Raw genomic sequence first — 15,526 nt, 5'->3', positions numbered from 1 at the left:
CTGGCATAGTGTGAGCAGGAAGTCTGGCATAGTGTGAGCAGGAAGTCTGGCATAGTGTGAGCAGGAAGTCGTGCATAGTGTTAGCAGGAAGTCTGGTATAGTGTAAGCAGGAAGTCTGGCATAGTGTGAGCAGGAAGTCTGGCATAGTGTTAGCAGGAAGTCTGCATAGTGTAAGCAGGAAGTCTGGCATAGTGTGAGCAGGAAGTCGTGCATAGTGTGAGCAGGATGTCTGGCATAGTGTAAGCAGGAAGTCTGGCATAGTGTGAGCAGGAAGTCTGGTATAGTGTAAGCAGGTAGTCTGGCATAGTGTTAGCAGGAAGTCTGGCATAGTGTTAGCAGGAAGTCTGGCATAGTGTTAGCAGGAAGTCTGGCATAGTGTTAGCAGGAAGTCTGGCATAGTGTTAGCAGGAAGTCTGGCATAGTGTTAGCAGGAAGTCTGGCATAGTGTGAGCAGGAAGTCTGGGATAGTGTTAGCAGGAAGTCGTGCATAGTGTTAGCAGGAAGTCTGGCATAGTGTTAGCAGGAAGTCTGGTATAGTGTTAGCAGGAAGTCTGGTATAGTGTAAGCAGGAAGTCTGGTATAGTGTGAGCAGGAAGTCTGGTATAGTGTGAGCAGGAAGTCTGGCATAGTGTTAGCAGGAAGTCTGGTATAGTGTAAGCAGCATAGTGTGAGCAGGAAGTCTGGGATAGTGTGAGCAGGAAGTCGTGCATAGTGTTAGCAGGAAGTCTGGCATAGTGTTAGCAGGAAGTCTGGTATAGTGTAAGCAGGAAGTCTGGTATAGTGTTAGCAGGAAGTCTGGCATAGTGTTAGCAGGAAGTCTGGCATAGTGTAAGCAGGAAGTCTGGCATAGTGTGCGCAGGATGTCTGGCATAGTGTAAGCAGGAAGTCTGGCATAGTGTGCGCAGGATGTCTGGCATAGTGTGAGCAGGAAGTCTGGCATAGTGTAAGCAGGATGTCTGCATAGTGTAAGCAGGAAGTCTGGTATAGTGTAAGCAGGATGTCTGGCATAGTGTAAGCAGGAAGTCGTGCATAGTGTGAGCAGGATGTCTGGCATAGTGTAAGCAGGAAGTCTGGCATAGTGTGAGCAGGAAGTCGTGCATAGTGTAAGCAGGTAGTCTGGTATAGTGTAAGCAGGAAGTCTGGTATAGTGTTAGCAGGAAGTCTGGTATAGTGTAAGCAGGAAGTCTGGAATAGTGTAAGCAGGAAGTCTGGCATAGTGTTAGCAGGAAGTCTGGCATAGTGTGAGCAGGAAGTCTGGCATAGTGTGAGCAGGAAGTCTGGCATAGTGTGAGCAGGAAGTCGTGCATAGTGTTAGCAGGAAGTCTGGTATAGTGTAAGCAGGAAGTCTGGCATAGTGTGAGCAGGAAGTCTGGCATAGTGTTAGCAGGAAGTCTGCATAGTGTAAGCAGGAAGTCTGGCATAGTGTGAGCAGGAAGTCGTGCATAGTGTGAGCAGGATGTCTGGCATAGTGTAAGCAGGAAGTCTGGCATAGTGTGAGCAGGAAGTCGTGCATAGTGTAAGTAGGTAGTCTGGTATAGTGTAAGCAGGAAGTCTGGCATAGTGTTAGCAGGAAGTCTGGTATAGTGTAAGCAGGAAGTCTGGCATAGTGTTAGCAGGAAGTCTGGCATAGTGTTAGCAGGAAGTCTGGCATAGTGTTAGCAGGAAGTCTGGCATAGTGTTAGCAGGAAGTCTGGCATAGTGTGAGCAGGAAGTCTGGGATAGTGTTAGCAGGAAGTCGCGCATAGTGTTAGCAGGAAGTCTGGCATAGTGTTAGCAGGAAGTCTGGTATAGTGTTAGCAGGAAGTCTGGTATAGTGTAAGCAGGAAGTCTGGTATAGTGTGAGCAGGAAGTCTGGTATAGTGTGAGCAGGAAGTCTGGCATAGTGTTAGCAGGAAGTCTGGTATAGTGTAAGCAGCATAGTGTGAGCAGGAAGTCTGGGATAGTGTTAGCAGGAAGTCTGGTATAGTGTAAGCAGGAAGTCTGGTGTAGTGTTAGCAGGAAGTCTGGCATAGTGTTAGCAGGAAGTCTGGCATAGTGTAAGCAGGAAGTCTGGCATAGTGTGCGCAGGATGTCTGGCATAGTGTAAGCAGGAAGTCTGGCATAGTGTGCGCAGGATGTCTGGCATAGTGTGAGCAGGAAGTCTGGCATAGTGTAAGCAGGATGTCTGCATAGTGTAAGCAGGAAGTCTGGTATAGTGTAAGCAGGATGTCTGGCATAGTGTAAGCAGGAAGTCGTGCATAGTGTGAGCAGGATGTCTGGCATAGTGTAAGCAGGAAGTCTGGCATAGTGTGAGCAGGAAGTCGTGCATAGTGTAAGCAGGTAGTCTGGTATAGTGTAAGCAGGAAGTCTGGTATAGTGTAAGCAGGAAGTCTGGCATAGTGTGAGCAGGAAGTCTGGCATAGTGTGAGCAGGAAGTCGTGCATAGTGTTAGCAGGAAGTCTGGTATAGTGTAAGCAGGAAGTCTGGCATAGTGTGAGCAGGAAGTCTGGCATAGTGTTAGCAGGAAGTCTGCATAGTGTAAGCAGGAAGTCTGGCATAGTGTGAGCAGGAAGTCGTGCATAGTGTGAGCAGGATGTCTGGCATAGTGTAAGCAGGAAGTCTGGCATAGTGTGAGCAGGAAGTCGTGCATAGTGTAAGCAGGTAGTCTGGTATAGTGTAAGCAGGAAGTCTGGCATAGTGTTAGCAGGAAGTCTGGTATAGTGTAAGCAGGTAGTCTGGCATAGTGTTAGCAGGAAGTCTGGCATAGTGTTAGCAGGAAGTCTGGCATAGTGTTAGCAGGAAGTCTGGCATAGTGTTAGCAGGAAGTCTGGCATAGTGTTAGCAGGAAGTCTGGCATAGTGTTAGCAGGAAGTCTGGCATAGTGTTAGCAGGAAGTCTGGCATAGTGTGAGCAGGAAGTCTGGGATAGTGTTAGCAGGAAGTCGTGCATAGTGTTAGCAGGAAGTCTGGCATAGTGTTAGCAGGAAGTCTGGTATAGTGTTAGCAGGAAGTCTGGTATAGTGTAAGCAGGAAGTCTGGTATAGTGTGAGCAGGAAGTCTGGTATAGTGTGAGCAGGAAGTCTGGCATAGTGTTAGCAGGAAGTCTGGTATAGTGTAAGCAGCATAGTGTGAGCAGGAAGTCTGGGATAGTGTGAGCAGGAAGTCTGGCATAGTGTTAGCAGGAAGTCTGGTATAGTGTAAGCAGGAAGTCTGGTATAGTGTTAGCAGGAAGTCTGGCATAGTGTTAGCAGGAAGTCTGGCATAGTGTAAGCAGGAAGTCTGGCATAGTGTGCGCAGGATGTCTGGCATAGTGTAAGCAGGAAGTCTGGCATAGTGTGCGCAGGATGTCTGGCATAGTGTGAGCAGGAAGTCTGGCATAGTGTAAGCAGGATGTCTGCATAGTGTAAGCAGGAAGTCTGGTATAGTGTAAGCAGGATGTCTGGCATAGTGTAAGCAGGAAGTCGTGCATAGTGTGAGCAGGATGTCTGGCATAGTGTAAGCAGGAAGTCGTGCATAGTGTTAGCAGGAAGTCTGGCATAGTGTTAGCAGGAAGTCTGGTATAGTGTTAGCAGGAAGTCTGGCATAGTGTTAGCAGGAAGTCTGGCATAGTGTAAGCAGGAAGTCTGGCATAGTGTGCGCAGAATGTCTGGCATAGTGTAAGCAGGAAGTCTGGCATAGTGTGCGCAGGATGTCTGGCATAGTGTGAGCAGGAAGTCTGGCATAGTGTAAGCAGGATGTCTGCATAGTGTAAGCAGGAAGTCTGGTATAGTGTAAGCAGGATGTCTGGCATAGTGTAAGCAGGAAGTCTGGCATAGTGAAAGCAGGAAGTCTGGCATAGTGTTAGCAGGAAGTCTGGCATAGTGTGAGCAGGAAGTCTGGCATAGTGTGAGCAGGAAGTCTGGCATAGTGTGAGCAGGAAGTCTGGCATAGTGTGAGCAGGAAGTCTGGCATAGTGTGAGCAGGAAGTCTGGCATAGTGTTAGCAGGAAGTCTGGCATAGTGTGAGCAGGAAGTCTGGCATAGTGTGAGCAGGAAGTCGTGCATAGTGTTAGCAGGAAGTCTGGTATAGTGTAAGCAGGAAGTCTGGCATAGTGTAAGCCACGAAGTCTGGTATAGTGTTAGCAGGAAGTCTGGCATAGTGTGAGCATGAAGTCTGGCATAGTGTGAGCAGGAAGTCTGGCATAGTGTGAGCAGGAAGTCGTGCATGGTGTTAGCAGGAAGTCTGGTATAGTGTTAGCAGGAAGTCTGGCATAGTGTGAGCAGGAAGTCTGGCATAGTGTGAGCAGGAAGTCTGGCATAGTGTAAGCAGGAAGTCTGGCATAGTGTAAGCAGGAAGTCTGGCATAGTGTAAGCAGGAAGTCTGGCATAGTGTAAGCAGGTAGTCTGGTATTGTGTAAGCAGGAAGTCTGGTATAGTGTAAGCAGGAAGTCTGGTATAGTGTAAGCAGGTAGTCTGGTATAGTGTAAGCAGGAAGTCTGGCATAGTGTAAGCAGGAAGTCTGGCATAGTGTAAGCAGGAAGTCTGGTATAGTGTAAGCAGGAAGTCTGGCATAGTGTAAGCAGGAAGTCTGGCATAGTGTAAGAAGGAAGTCTGGTATAGTGTAAGCAGGAAGTCTGGCATAGTGTGAGCAGGAAGTCTGGCATAGTGTTAGCAGGAAGTCTGCATAGTGTAAGCAGGAAGTCTGGCTTAGTGTGAGCAGGAAGTCGTGCATAGTGTAAGCAGGTAGTCTGGTATAGTGTAAGCAGGAAGTCTTGTATAGTGTAAGCAGGATGTCTGGTATAGTGTGAGCAGGAAGTCTGGCATAGTGTTAGCAGGAAGTCTGGCATAGTGTTAGCAGGAAGTCTGGCATAGTGTTAGCAGGAAGTCTGGTATAGTGTTAGCAGGAAGTCTGGTATAGTGTAAGCAGGAAGTCTGGTATAGTGTTAGCAGGCAGTCTGGCATAGTGTAAGCAGGAAGTCTGGCATAGTGTGCGCAGGATGTCTGGCATAGTGTAAGCAGGAAGTCTGGCATAGTGTGCGCAGGATGTCTGGCATAGTGTGAGCAGGAAGTCGTGCATAGTGTAAGCAGGATGTCTGCGTAGTGTAAGCAGGAAGTCTGGTATAGTGTAAGCAGGATGTCTGCGTAGTGTAAGCAGGAAGTCTGGTATAGTGTAAGCAGGATGTCTGGCATAGTGTAAGCAGGAAGTCGTGCATAGTGTGAGCAGGATGTCTGGCATAGTGTAAGCAGGAAGTCTGGCATAGTGTGAGCAGGAAGTCGTGCATAGTGTAAGCAGGTAGTCTGGTATAGTGTAAGCAGGAAGTCTGGCATAGTGTAAGCAGGAAGTCTGGCATAGTGTTAGCAGGAAGTCTGGCATAGTGTGAGCAGGAAGTCTGGCATAGTGTGAGCAGGAAGTCTGGCATAGTGTAAGCAGGAAGTCGTGCATGGTGTTAGCAGGAAGTCTGGTATAGTGTAAGCAAGAAGTCTGGCATAGTGTAAGCAAGAAGTCTGGTATAGTGTAAGCAGGAAGTCTGGCATAGTGTAAGCAGGAAGTCTGGCATAGTGTAAGCAGGAAGTCTGGCATAGTGTTAGCAGGAAGTCTGGCATAGTGTGAGCAGGAAGTCTGGCATAGTGTGAGCAGGAAGTCTGGCATAGTGTGAGCAGGAAGTCTGGCATAGTGTGAGCAGGAAGTCGTGCATGGTGTTAGCAGGAAGTCTGGTATAGTGTTAGCAGGAAGTCTGGTATAGTGTTAGCAGGAAGTCTGGCATAGTGTGAGCAGGAAGTCTGGCATAGTGTGAGCAGGAAGTCTGGCATAGTGTTAGCAGGAAGTCTGGTATAGTGTAAGCAGGTAGTCTGGCATAGTGTTAGCAGGAAGTATGGCATAGTGTTAGCAGGAAGTCTGGCATAGTGTTAGCAGGAAGTCTGGCATAGTGTGAGCAGGAAGTCTGGCATAGTGTTAGCAGGAAGTCTGGTATAGTGTAAGCAGGAAGTCTGGAATAGTGTAAGCAGGAAGTCTGGCATAGTGTGAGCAGGAAGTCTGGCATAGTGTGAGCAGGAAGTCTGGCATAGTGTGAGCAGGAAGTCTGGCATAGTGTGAGCAGGAAGTCTGGCATAGTGTGAGCAGGAAGTCGTGCATAGTGTGAGCAGGAAGTCTGGCATAGTGTGAGCAGGAAGTCTGGCATAGTGTGAGCAGGAAGTCTGGCATAGTGTGAGCAGGAAGTCTGGCATAGTGTGAGCAGGAAGTCTGGCATAGTGTGAGCAGGAAGTCTGGCATAGTGTGAGCAGGTAGTCTGGTATAGTGTAAGCAGGAAGTCTGGTATAGTGTAAGCAGGAAGTCTGGCATAGTGTAAGCAGGAAGTCTGGCATAGTGTAAGCAGGTAGTCTGGCATAGTGTAAGCAGGAAGTCTGGCATAGTGTAAGCAGGAAGTCTGGTATAGTGTAAGCAGGAAGTCTGGTATAGTGTAAGCAGGAAGTCTGGCATAGTGTAAGCAGGAAGTCTGGCATAGTGTAAGCAGGAAGTCTGGCATAGTGTAAGCAGGAAGTCTGGCATAGTGTAAGGAGGAAGTCTGGCATAGTGTAAGGAGGAAGTCTGGTATAGTGTAAGCAGGAAGTCGTGCATAGTGTGAGCAGGAAGTCGTGCATAGTGTGAGCAGGAAGTCGTGCATAGTGTGAGCAGGAAGTCGTGCATAGTGTGAGCAGGAAGTCTGGCATAGTGTGAGCAGGAAGTCGTGCATAGTGTAAGCAGGTAGTCTGGTATAGTGTAAGCAGGAAGTCTTGTATAGTGTAAGCAGGATGTCTGGTATAGTGTGAGCAGGAAGTCTGGCATAGTGTGAGCAGGAAGTCTGGCATAGTGTGAGCAGGAAGTCTGGCATAGTGTGAGCATGAAGTCTGGCATAGTGTGAGCAGGAAGTCTGGCATAGTGTGAGCAGGAAGTCTGGCATAGTGTGAGCAGGAAGTCTGGCATAGTGTTAGCAGGAAGTCTGTGATAGTGTTAGCAGGAAGTCTGGTATAGTGTAAGCAGGAAGTCTGGTATAGTGTTAGCAGGAAGTCTGGTATAGTGTTAGCAAGAAGTCTGGCATAGTGTGAGCAGGAAGTCTGGCATAGTGTGAGCAGGAAGTCTGGCATAGTGTGAGCAGGAAGTCGTGCATAGTGTTAGCAGGAAGTCTGGTATAGTGTAAGCAGGAAGTCTGGCATAGTGTGAGCAGGAAGTCTGGCATAGTGTGAGCAGGAAGTCGTGCATGGTGTTAGCAGGAAGTCTGGTATAGTGTGAGCAGGAAGTCTGGCATAGTGTGAGCAGGAAGTCTGGCATAGTGTGAGCAGGAAGTCTGGCATAGTGTGAGCAGGAAGTCTGGCATAGTGTAAGCAGGAAGTCTGGCATAGTGTAAGCAGGAAGTCTGGCATAGTGTAAGCAGGTAGTCTGGTATTGTGTAAGCAGGAAGTCTGGTATAGTGTAAGCAGGAAGTCTGGTATAGTGTAAGCAGGTAGTCTGGCATAGTGTAAGCAGGAAGTCTGGCATAGTGTAAGCAGGAAGTCTGGCATAGTGTAAGCAGGAAGTCTGGCATAGTGTAAGCAGGAAGTCTGGTATAGTGTAAGCAGGAAGTCTGGCATAGTGTAAGCAGGAAGTCTGGCATAGTGTAATAAGGAAGTCTGGCATAGTGTAAGCAGGAAGTCTGGCATAGTGTTAGCAGGAAGTCTGCATAGTGTAAGCAGGAAGTCTGGCATAGTGTGAGCAGGAAGTCGTGCATAGTGTGAGCAGGATGTCTGGCATAGTGTAAGCAGGAAGTCTGGCATAGTGTGAGCAGGAAGTCGTGCATAGTGTAAGCAGGTAGTCTGGTATAGTGTAAGCAGGAAGTCTTGTTTAGTGTAAGCAGGATGTCTGGTATAGTGTGAGCAGGAAGTCTGGTATAGTGTGAGCAGGAAGTCTGGCATAGTGTGAGCAGGAAGTCTGGCATAGTGTGAGCAGGAAGTCTGGCATAGTGTGAGCAGGAAGTCTGGCATAGTGTTAGCAGGAAGTCTGGTATAGTGTAAGCAGGTAGTCTGGCATAGTGTTAGCAGGAAGTATGGCATAGTGTTAGCAGGAAGTCTGGCATAGTGTTAGCAGGAAGTCTGGCATAGTGTGAGGAGGAAGTCTGGCATAGTGTTAGCAGGAAGTCGTGCATAGTGTGAGCAGGAAGTCGTGCATAGTGTGAGCAGGAAGTCGTGCATAGTGTAAGCAGGTAGTCTGGTATAGTGTAAGCAGGAAGTCTTGTTTAGTGTAAGCAGGATGTCTGGTATAGTGTGAGCAGGAAGTCTGGTATAGTGTGAGCAGGAAGTCTGGTATAGTGTGAGCAGGAAGTCTGGTATAGTGTTAGCAGGAAGTCTGGTATAGTGTTAGCAGGAAGTCTGGTATAGTGTAAGCAGGAAGTCTGGAATAGTGTAAGCAGGAAGTCTGGCATAGTGTAAGCAGGAAGTCTGGCATAGTGTTAGCAGGAAGTCTGGCATAGTGTTAGCAGGAAGTCTGGCATAGTGTGAGCAGGAAGTCTGGCATAGTGTGAGCAGGAAGTCGTGCATAGTGTAAGCAGGTAGTCTGGTATAGTGTGAGCAGGAAGTCTGGCATAGTGTGAGCAGGAAGTCTGGCATAGTGTGAGCAGGAAGTCTGGCATAGTGTGAGCAGGAAGTCTGGCATAGTGTGAGCAGGAAGTCTGGCATAGTGTTAGCAGGAAGTCTGGTATAGTGTAAGCAGGTAGTCTGGCATAGTGTTAGCAGGAAGTATGGCATAGTGTTAGCAGGAAGTCTGGCATAGTGTTAGCAGGAAGTCTGGCATAGTGTGAGCAGGAAGTCTGGCATAGTGTGAGCAGGAAGTCGTGCATAGTGTAAGCAGGTAGTCTGGCATAGTGTGAGCAGGAAGTCTGGCATAGTGTGAGCAGGAAGTCTGGCATAGTGTGAGCAGGAAGTCTGGCATAGTGTGAGCAGGAAGTCTGGCATAGTGTGAGCAGGAAGTCTGGCATAGTGTTAGCAGGAAGTCTGGTATAGTGTAAGCAGGTAGTCTGGCATAGTGTTAGCAGGAAGTCTGGCATAGTGTAAGCAGGAAGTCTGGCATAGTGTGCGCAGAATGTCTGGCATAGTGTAAGCAGGAAGTCTGGCATAGTGTGCGCAGGATGTCTGGCATAGTGTGAGCAGGAAGTCTGGCATAGTGTAAGCAGGATGTCTGCATAGTGTAAGCAGGAAGTCTGGTATAGTGTAAGCAGGATGTCTGGCATAGTGTAAGCAGGAAGTCTGGCATAGTGTAAGCAGGAAGTCTGGCATAGTGTTAGCAGGAAGTCTGGCATAGTGTGAGCAGGAAGTCTGGCATAGTGTGAGCAGGAAGTCTGGCATAGTGTGAGCAGGAAGTCTGGCATAGTGTGAGCAGGAAGTCTGGCATAGTGTTAGCAGGAAGTCTGGCATAGTGTGAGCAGGAAGTCTGGCATAGTGTGAGCAGGAAGTCGTGCATAGTGTTAGCAGGAAGTCTGGTATAGTGTAAGCAGGAAGTCTGGCATAGTGTAAGCCACGAAGTCTGGCATAGTGTTAGCAGGAAGTCTGGCATAGTGTGAGCATGAAGTCTGGCATAGTGTGAGCAGGAAGTCTGGCATAGTGTGAGCAGGAAGTCGTGCATGGTGTTAGCAGGAAGTCTGGTATAGTGTTAGCAGGAAGTCTGGCATAGTGTGAGCAGGAAGTCTGGCATAGTGTGAGCAGGAAGTCTGGCATAGTGTAAGCAGGAAGTCTGGCATAGTGTAAGCAGGAAGTCTGGCATAGTGTAAGCAGGAAGTCTGGCATAGTGTAAGCAGGTAGTCTGGTATTGTGTAAGCAGGAAGTCTGGTATAGTGTAAGCAGGAAGTCTGGTATAGTGTAAGCAGGTAGTCTGGTATAGTGTAAGCAGGAAGTCTGGCATAGTGTAAGCAGGAAGTCTGGCATAGTGTAAGCAGGAAGTCTGGTATAGTGTAAGCAGGAAGTCTGGCATAGTGTAAGCAGGAAGTCTGGCATAGTGTAAGAAGGAAGTCTGGTATAGTGTAAGCAGGAAGTCTGGCATAGTGTGAGCAGGAAGTCTGGCATAGTGTTAGCAGGAAGTCTGCATAGTGTAAGCAGGAAGTCTGGCTTAGTGTGAGCAGGAAGTCGTGCATAGTGTAAGCAGGTAGTCTGGTATAGTGTAAGCAGGAAGTCTTGTATAGTGTAAGCAGGATGTCTGGTATAGTGTGAGCAGGAAGTCTGGCATAGTGTTAGCAGGAAGTCTGGCATAGTGTTAGCAGGAAGTCTGGCATAGTGTTAGCAGGAAGTCTGGCATAGTGTTAGCAGGAAGTCTGGTATAGTGTTAGCAGGAAGTCTGGTATAGTGTAAGCAGGAAGTCTGGTATAGTGTTAGCAGGAAGTCTGGCATAGTGTAAGCAGGAAGTCTGGCATAGTGTGCGCAGGATGTCTGGCATAGTGTAAGCAGGAAGTCTGGCATAGTGTGCGCAGGATGTCTGGCATAGTGTGAGCAGGAAGTCGTGCATAGTGTAAGCAGGATGTCTGCGTAGTGTAAGCAGGAAGTCTGGTATAGTGTAAGCAGGATGTCTGCGTAGTGTAAGCAGGAAGTCTGGTATAGTGTAAGCAGGATGTCTGGCATAGTGTAAGCAGGAAGTCGTGCATAGTGTGAGCAGGATGTCTGGCATAGTGTAAGCAGGAAGTCTGGCATAGTGTGAGCAGGAAGTCGTGCATAGTGTAAGCAGGTAGTCTGGTATAGTGTAAGCAGGAAGTCTGGCATAGTGTAAGCAGGAAGTCTGGCATAGTGTTAGCAGGAAGTCTGGCATAGTGTGAGCAGGAAGTCTGGCATAGTGTGAGCAGGAAGTCTGGCATAGTGTAAGCAGGAAGTCGTGCATGGTGTTAGCAGGAAGTCTGGTATAGTGTAAGCAAGAAGTCTGGCATAGTGTAAGCAAGAAGTCTGGTATAGTGTAAGCAGGAAGTCTGGCATAGTGTAAGCAGGAAGTCTGGCATAGTGTAAGCAGGAAGTCTGGCATAGTGTTAGCAGGAAGTCTGGCATAGTGTGAGCAGGAAGTCTGGCATAGTGTGAGCAGGAAGTCTGGCATAGTGTGAGCAGGAAGTCTGGCATAGTGTGAGCAGGAAGTCGTGCATGGTGTTAGCAGGAAGTCTGGTATAGTGTTAGCAGGAAGTCTGGTATAGTGTTAGCAGGAAGTCTGGCATAGTGTGAGCAGGAAGTCTGGCATAGTGTGAGCAGGAAGTCTGGCATAGTGTTAGCAGGAAGTCTGGTATAGTGTAAGCAGGTAGTCTGGCATAGTGTTAGCAGGAAGTATGGCATAGTGTTAGCAGGAAGTCTGGCATAGTGTTAGCAGGAAGTCTGGCATAGTGTGAGCAGGAAGTCTGGCATAGTGTTAGCAGGAAGTCTGGTATAGTGTAAGCAGGAAGTCTGGAATAGTGTAAGCAGGAAGTCTGGCATAGTGTGAGCAGGAAGTCTGGCATAGTGTGAGCAGGAAGTCTGGCATAGTGTGAGCAGGAAGTCTGGCATAGTGTGAGCAGGAAGTCTGGCATAGTGTGAGCAGGAAGTCGTGCATAGTGTGAGCAGGAAGTCTGGCATAGTGTGAGCAGGAAGTCTGGCATAGTGTGAGCAGGAAGTCTGGCATAGTGTGAGCAGGAAGTCTGGCATAGTGTGAGCAGGTAGTCTGGTATAGTGTAAGCAGGAAGTCTGGTATAGTGTAAGCAGGAAGTCTGGCATAGTGTAAGCAGGAAGTCTGGCATAGTGTAAGCAGGTAGTCTGGCATAGTGTAAGCAGGAAGTCTGGCATAGTGTAAGCAGGAAGTCTGGTATAGTGTAAGCAGGAAGTCTGGCATAGTGTAAGCAGGAAGTCTGGCATAGTGTAAGCAGGAAGTCTGGCATAGTGTAAGCAGGAAGTCTGGCATAGTGTAAGGAGGAAGTCTGGCATAGTGTAAGGAGGAAGTCTGGTATAGTGTAAGCAGGAAGTCGTGCATAGTGTGAGCAGGAAGTCGTGCATAGTGTGAGCAGGAAGTCGTGCATAGTGTGAGCAGGAAGTCGTGCATAGTGTGAGCAGGAAGTCTGGCATAGTGTGAGCAGGAAGTCGTGCATAGTGTAAGCAGGTAGTCTGGTATAGTGTAAGCAGGAAGTCTTGTATAGTGTGAGCAGGATGTCTGGTATAGTGTGAGCAGGAAGTCTGGCATAGTGTGAGCAGGAAGTCTGGCATAGTGTGAGCATGAAGTCTGGCATAGTGTGAGCAGGAAGTCTGGCATAGTGTGAGCAGGAAGTCTGGCATAGTGTGAGCAGGAAGTCTGGCATAGTGTTAGCAGGAAGTCTGTGATAGTGTTAGCAGGAAGTCTGGTATAGTGTAAGCAGGAAGTCTGGTATAGTGTTAGCAGGAAGTCTGGTATAGTGTTAGCAGGAAGTCTGGTATAGTGTAAGCAGGAAGTCTGGAATAGTGTAAGCAGGAAGTCTGGCATAGTGTTAGCAAGAAGTCTGGCATAGTGTGAGCAGGAAGTCTGGCATAGTGTGAGCAGGAAGTCTGGCATAGTGTGAGCAGGAAGTCGTGCATAGTGTTAGCAGGAAGTCTGGTATAGTGTAAGCAGGAAGTCTGGCATAGTGTGAGCAGGAAGTCTGGCATAGTGTGAGCAGGAAGTCGTGCATGGTGTTAGCAGGAAGTCTGGTATAGTGTGAGCAGGAAGTCTGGCATAGTGTGAGCAGGAAGTCTGGCATAGTGTGAGCAGGAAGTCTGGCATAGTGTGAGCAGGAAGTCTGGCATAGTGTAAGCAGGAAGTCTGGCATAGTGTAAGCAGGAAGTCTGGCATAGTGTAAGCAGGTAGTCTGGTATTGTGTAAGCAGGAAGTCTGGTATAGTGTAAGCAGGAAGTCTGGTATAGTGTAAGCAGGTAGTCTGGCATAGTGTAAGCAGGAAGTCTGGCATAGTGTAAGCAGGAAGTCTGGCATAGTGTAAGCAGGAAGTCTGGCATAGTGTAAGCAGGAAGTCTGGTATAGTGTAAGCAGGAAGTCTGGCATAGTGTAAGCAGGAAGTCTGGCATAGTGTAATAAGGAAGTCTGGCATAGTGTAAGCAGGAAGTCTGGCATAGTGTTAGCAGGAAGTCTGCATAGTGTAAGCAGGAAGTCTGGCATAGTGTGAGCAGGAAGTCGTGCATAGTGTGAGCAGGATGTCTGGCATAGTGTAAGCAGGAAGTCTGGCATAGTGTGAGCAGGAAGTCGTGCATAGTGTAAGCAGGTAGTCTGGTATAGTGTAAGCAGGAAGTCTTGTTTAGTGTAAGCAGGATGTCTGGTATAGTGTGAGCAGGAAGTCTGGTATAGTGTGAGCAGGAAGTCTGGCATAGTGTGAGCAGGAAGTCTGGCATAGTGTGAGCAGGAAGTCTGGCATAGTGTTAGCAGGAAGTCTGGTATAGTGTAAGCAGGTAGTCTGGCATAGTGTTAGCAGGAAGTATGGCATAGTGTTAGCAGGAAGTCTGGCATAGTGTTAGCAGGAAGTCTGGCATAGTGTGAGCAGGAAGTCTGGCATAGTGTTAGCAGGAAGTCGTGCATAGTGTGAGCAGGAAGTCGTGCATAGTGTGAGCAGGTAGTCTGGTATAGTGTAAGCAGGAAGTCTGGTATAGTGTTAGCAGGAAGTCTGGTATAGTGTTAGCAGGAAGTCTGGTATAGTGTAAGCAGGAAGTCTGGAATAGTGTAAGCAGGAAGTCTGGCATAGTGTAAGCAGGAAGTCTGGCATAGTGTTAGCAGGAAGTCTGGCATAGTGTGAGCAGGAAGTCTGGCATAGTGTGAGCAGGAAGTCGTGCATAGTGTAAGCAGGTAGTCTGGTATAGTGTGAGCAGGAAGTCTGGCATAGTGTGAGCAGGAAGTCTGGCATAGTGTGAGCAGGAAGTCTGGCATAGTGTGAGCAGGAAGTCTGGCATAGTGTGAGCAGGAAGTCTGGCATAGTGTTAGCAGGAAGTCTGGTATAGTGTAAGCAGGTAGTCTGGCATAGTGTTAGCAGGAAGTATGGCATAGTGTTAGCAGGAAGTCTGGCATAGTGTTAGCAGGAAGTCTGGCATAGTGTGAGCAGGAAGTCTGGCATAGTGTGAGCAGGAAGTCGTGCATAGTGTAAGCAGGTAGTCTGGCATAGTGTGAGCAGGAAGTCTGGCATAGTGTGAGCAGGAAGTCTGGCATAGTGTGAGCAGGAAGTCTGGCATAGTGTGAGCAGGAAGTCTGGCATAGTGTGAGCAGGAAGTCTGGCATAGTGTTAGCAGGAAGTCTGGTATAGTGTAAGCAGGTAGTCTGGCATAGTGTTAGCAGGAAGTATGGCATAGTGTTAGCAGGAAGTCTGGCATAGTGTGAGCAGGTAGTCTGGTATAGTGTGAGCAGGAAGTCTGGTATAGTGTTAGCAGGAAGTCTGGTATAGTGTTAGCAGGAAGTCTGGTATAGTGTAAGCAGGAAGTCTGGAATAGTGTAAGCAGGAAGTCTGGCATAGTGTAAGCAGGAAGTCTGGCATAGTGTTAGCAGGAAGTCTGGCATAGTGTTAGCAGGAAGTCTGGCATAGTGTGAGCAGGAAGTCTGGCATAGTGTGAGCAGGAAGTCTGGCATAGTGTGAGCAGGAAGTCTGGCATAGTGTGAGCAGGAAGTCTGGCATAGTGTAAGCAGGAAGTCTGGCATAGTGTAAGCAGGAAGTCTGGCATAGTGTAAGCAGGTAGTCTGGTATAGTGTAAGCAGGAAGTCTGGTATAGTGTAAGTTGGAAGTCTGGTATAGTGTAAGCAGGAAGTCTGGCATAGTGTGAGCAGGAAGTCTGGCATAGTGTGAGCAGGAAGTCTGGTATAGTGTTAGCAGGAAGTCTGGCATAGTGTGAGCAGGAAGTCTGGCATAGTGTGAGCAGGAAGTCTGGCATAGTGTGAGCAGGAAGTCTGGCATAGTGTAAGCAGGAAGTCTGGCATAGTGTAAGCAGGAAGTCTGGCATAGTGTAAGCAGGTAGTCTGGCATAGTGTTAGCAGGAAGTCTGTGATAGTGTTAGCAGGAAGTCTGGTATAGTGTAAGCAGGAAGTCTGGTATAGTGTTAGCAGGAAGTCTGGTATAGTGTTAGCAGGAAGTCTGGTATAGTGTAAGCAGGAAGTCTGGAAAAGTGTAAGCAGGAAGTCTGGCATAGTGTTAGCAGGAAGTCTGGCATAGTGTGAGCAGGAAGTCTGGCATAGTGTGAGCAGGAAGTCTGGCATAGTGTGAGCAGGAAGTCGTGCATAGTGTTAGCAGGAAGTCTGGTATAGTGTAAGCAGGAAGTCTGGCATAGTGTGAGCAGGAAGTCTGGCATAGTGTTAGCAGGAAGTCTGCATAGTGTAAGCAGGAAGTCTGGCATAGTGTGAGCAGGAAGTCGTGCATAGTGTGAGCAGGATGTCTGGCATAGTGTAAGCAGGAAGTCTGGCATAGTGTGAGCAGGAAGTCGTGCATAGTGTAAGCAGGTAGTCTGGTATAGTGTAAGCAGGAAGTCTGGCATAGTGTTAGCAGGAAGTCTGGTATAGTGTAAGCAGGTAGTCTGGCATAGTGTTAGCAGGAAGTCTGGCATAGTGTTAGCAGGAAGTCTGGTATAGTGTTAGCAGGA

The 15,526-nt window shown here is 48.2% G+C and overlaps 1 protein-coding gene across 9 annotated transcripts in view; it reads left to right on the top strand.

Moving 5' to 3' along the window:
* LOC137571141 (DNA (cytosine-5)-methyltransferase 3A) overlaps positions 1-15,526 on the top strand; it is a 558,436-nt gene that overhangs the window by 226,887 nt on the left and 316,023 nt on the right. The gene's annotated exons all lie outside the window — the stretch shown is intronic.

Source organism: Hyperolius riggenbachi, chromosome 4, assembly GCF_040937935.1.
Source record: "Hyperolius riggenbachi isolate aHypRig1 chromosome 4, aHypRig1.pri, whole genome shotgun sequence".
Classification (NCBI taxonomy): Eukaryota; Metazoa; Chordata; class Amphibia; order Anura; family Hyperoliidae; genus Hyperolius; species Hyperolius riggenbachi.
The sequence above is the reverse complement of the archived record's forward strand: the minus strand, read 5'-3'. Positions and strand labels throughout refer to the sequence as shown.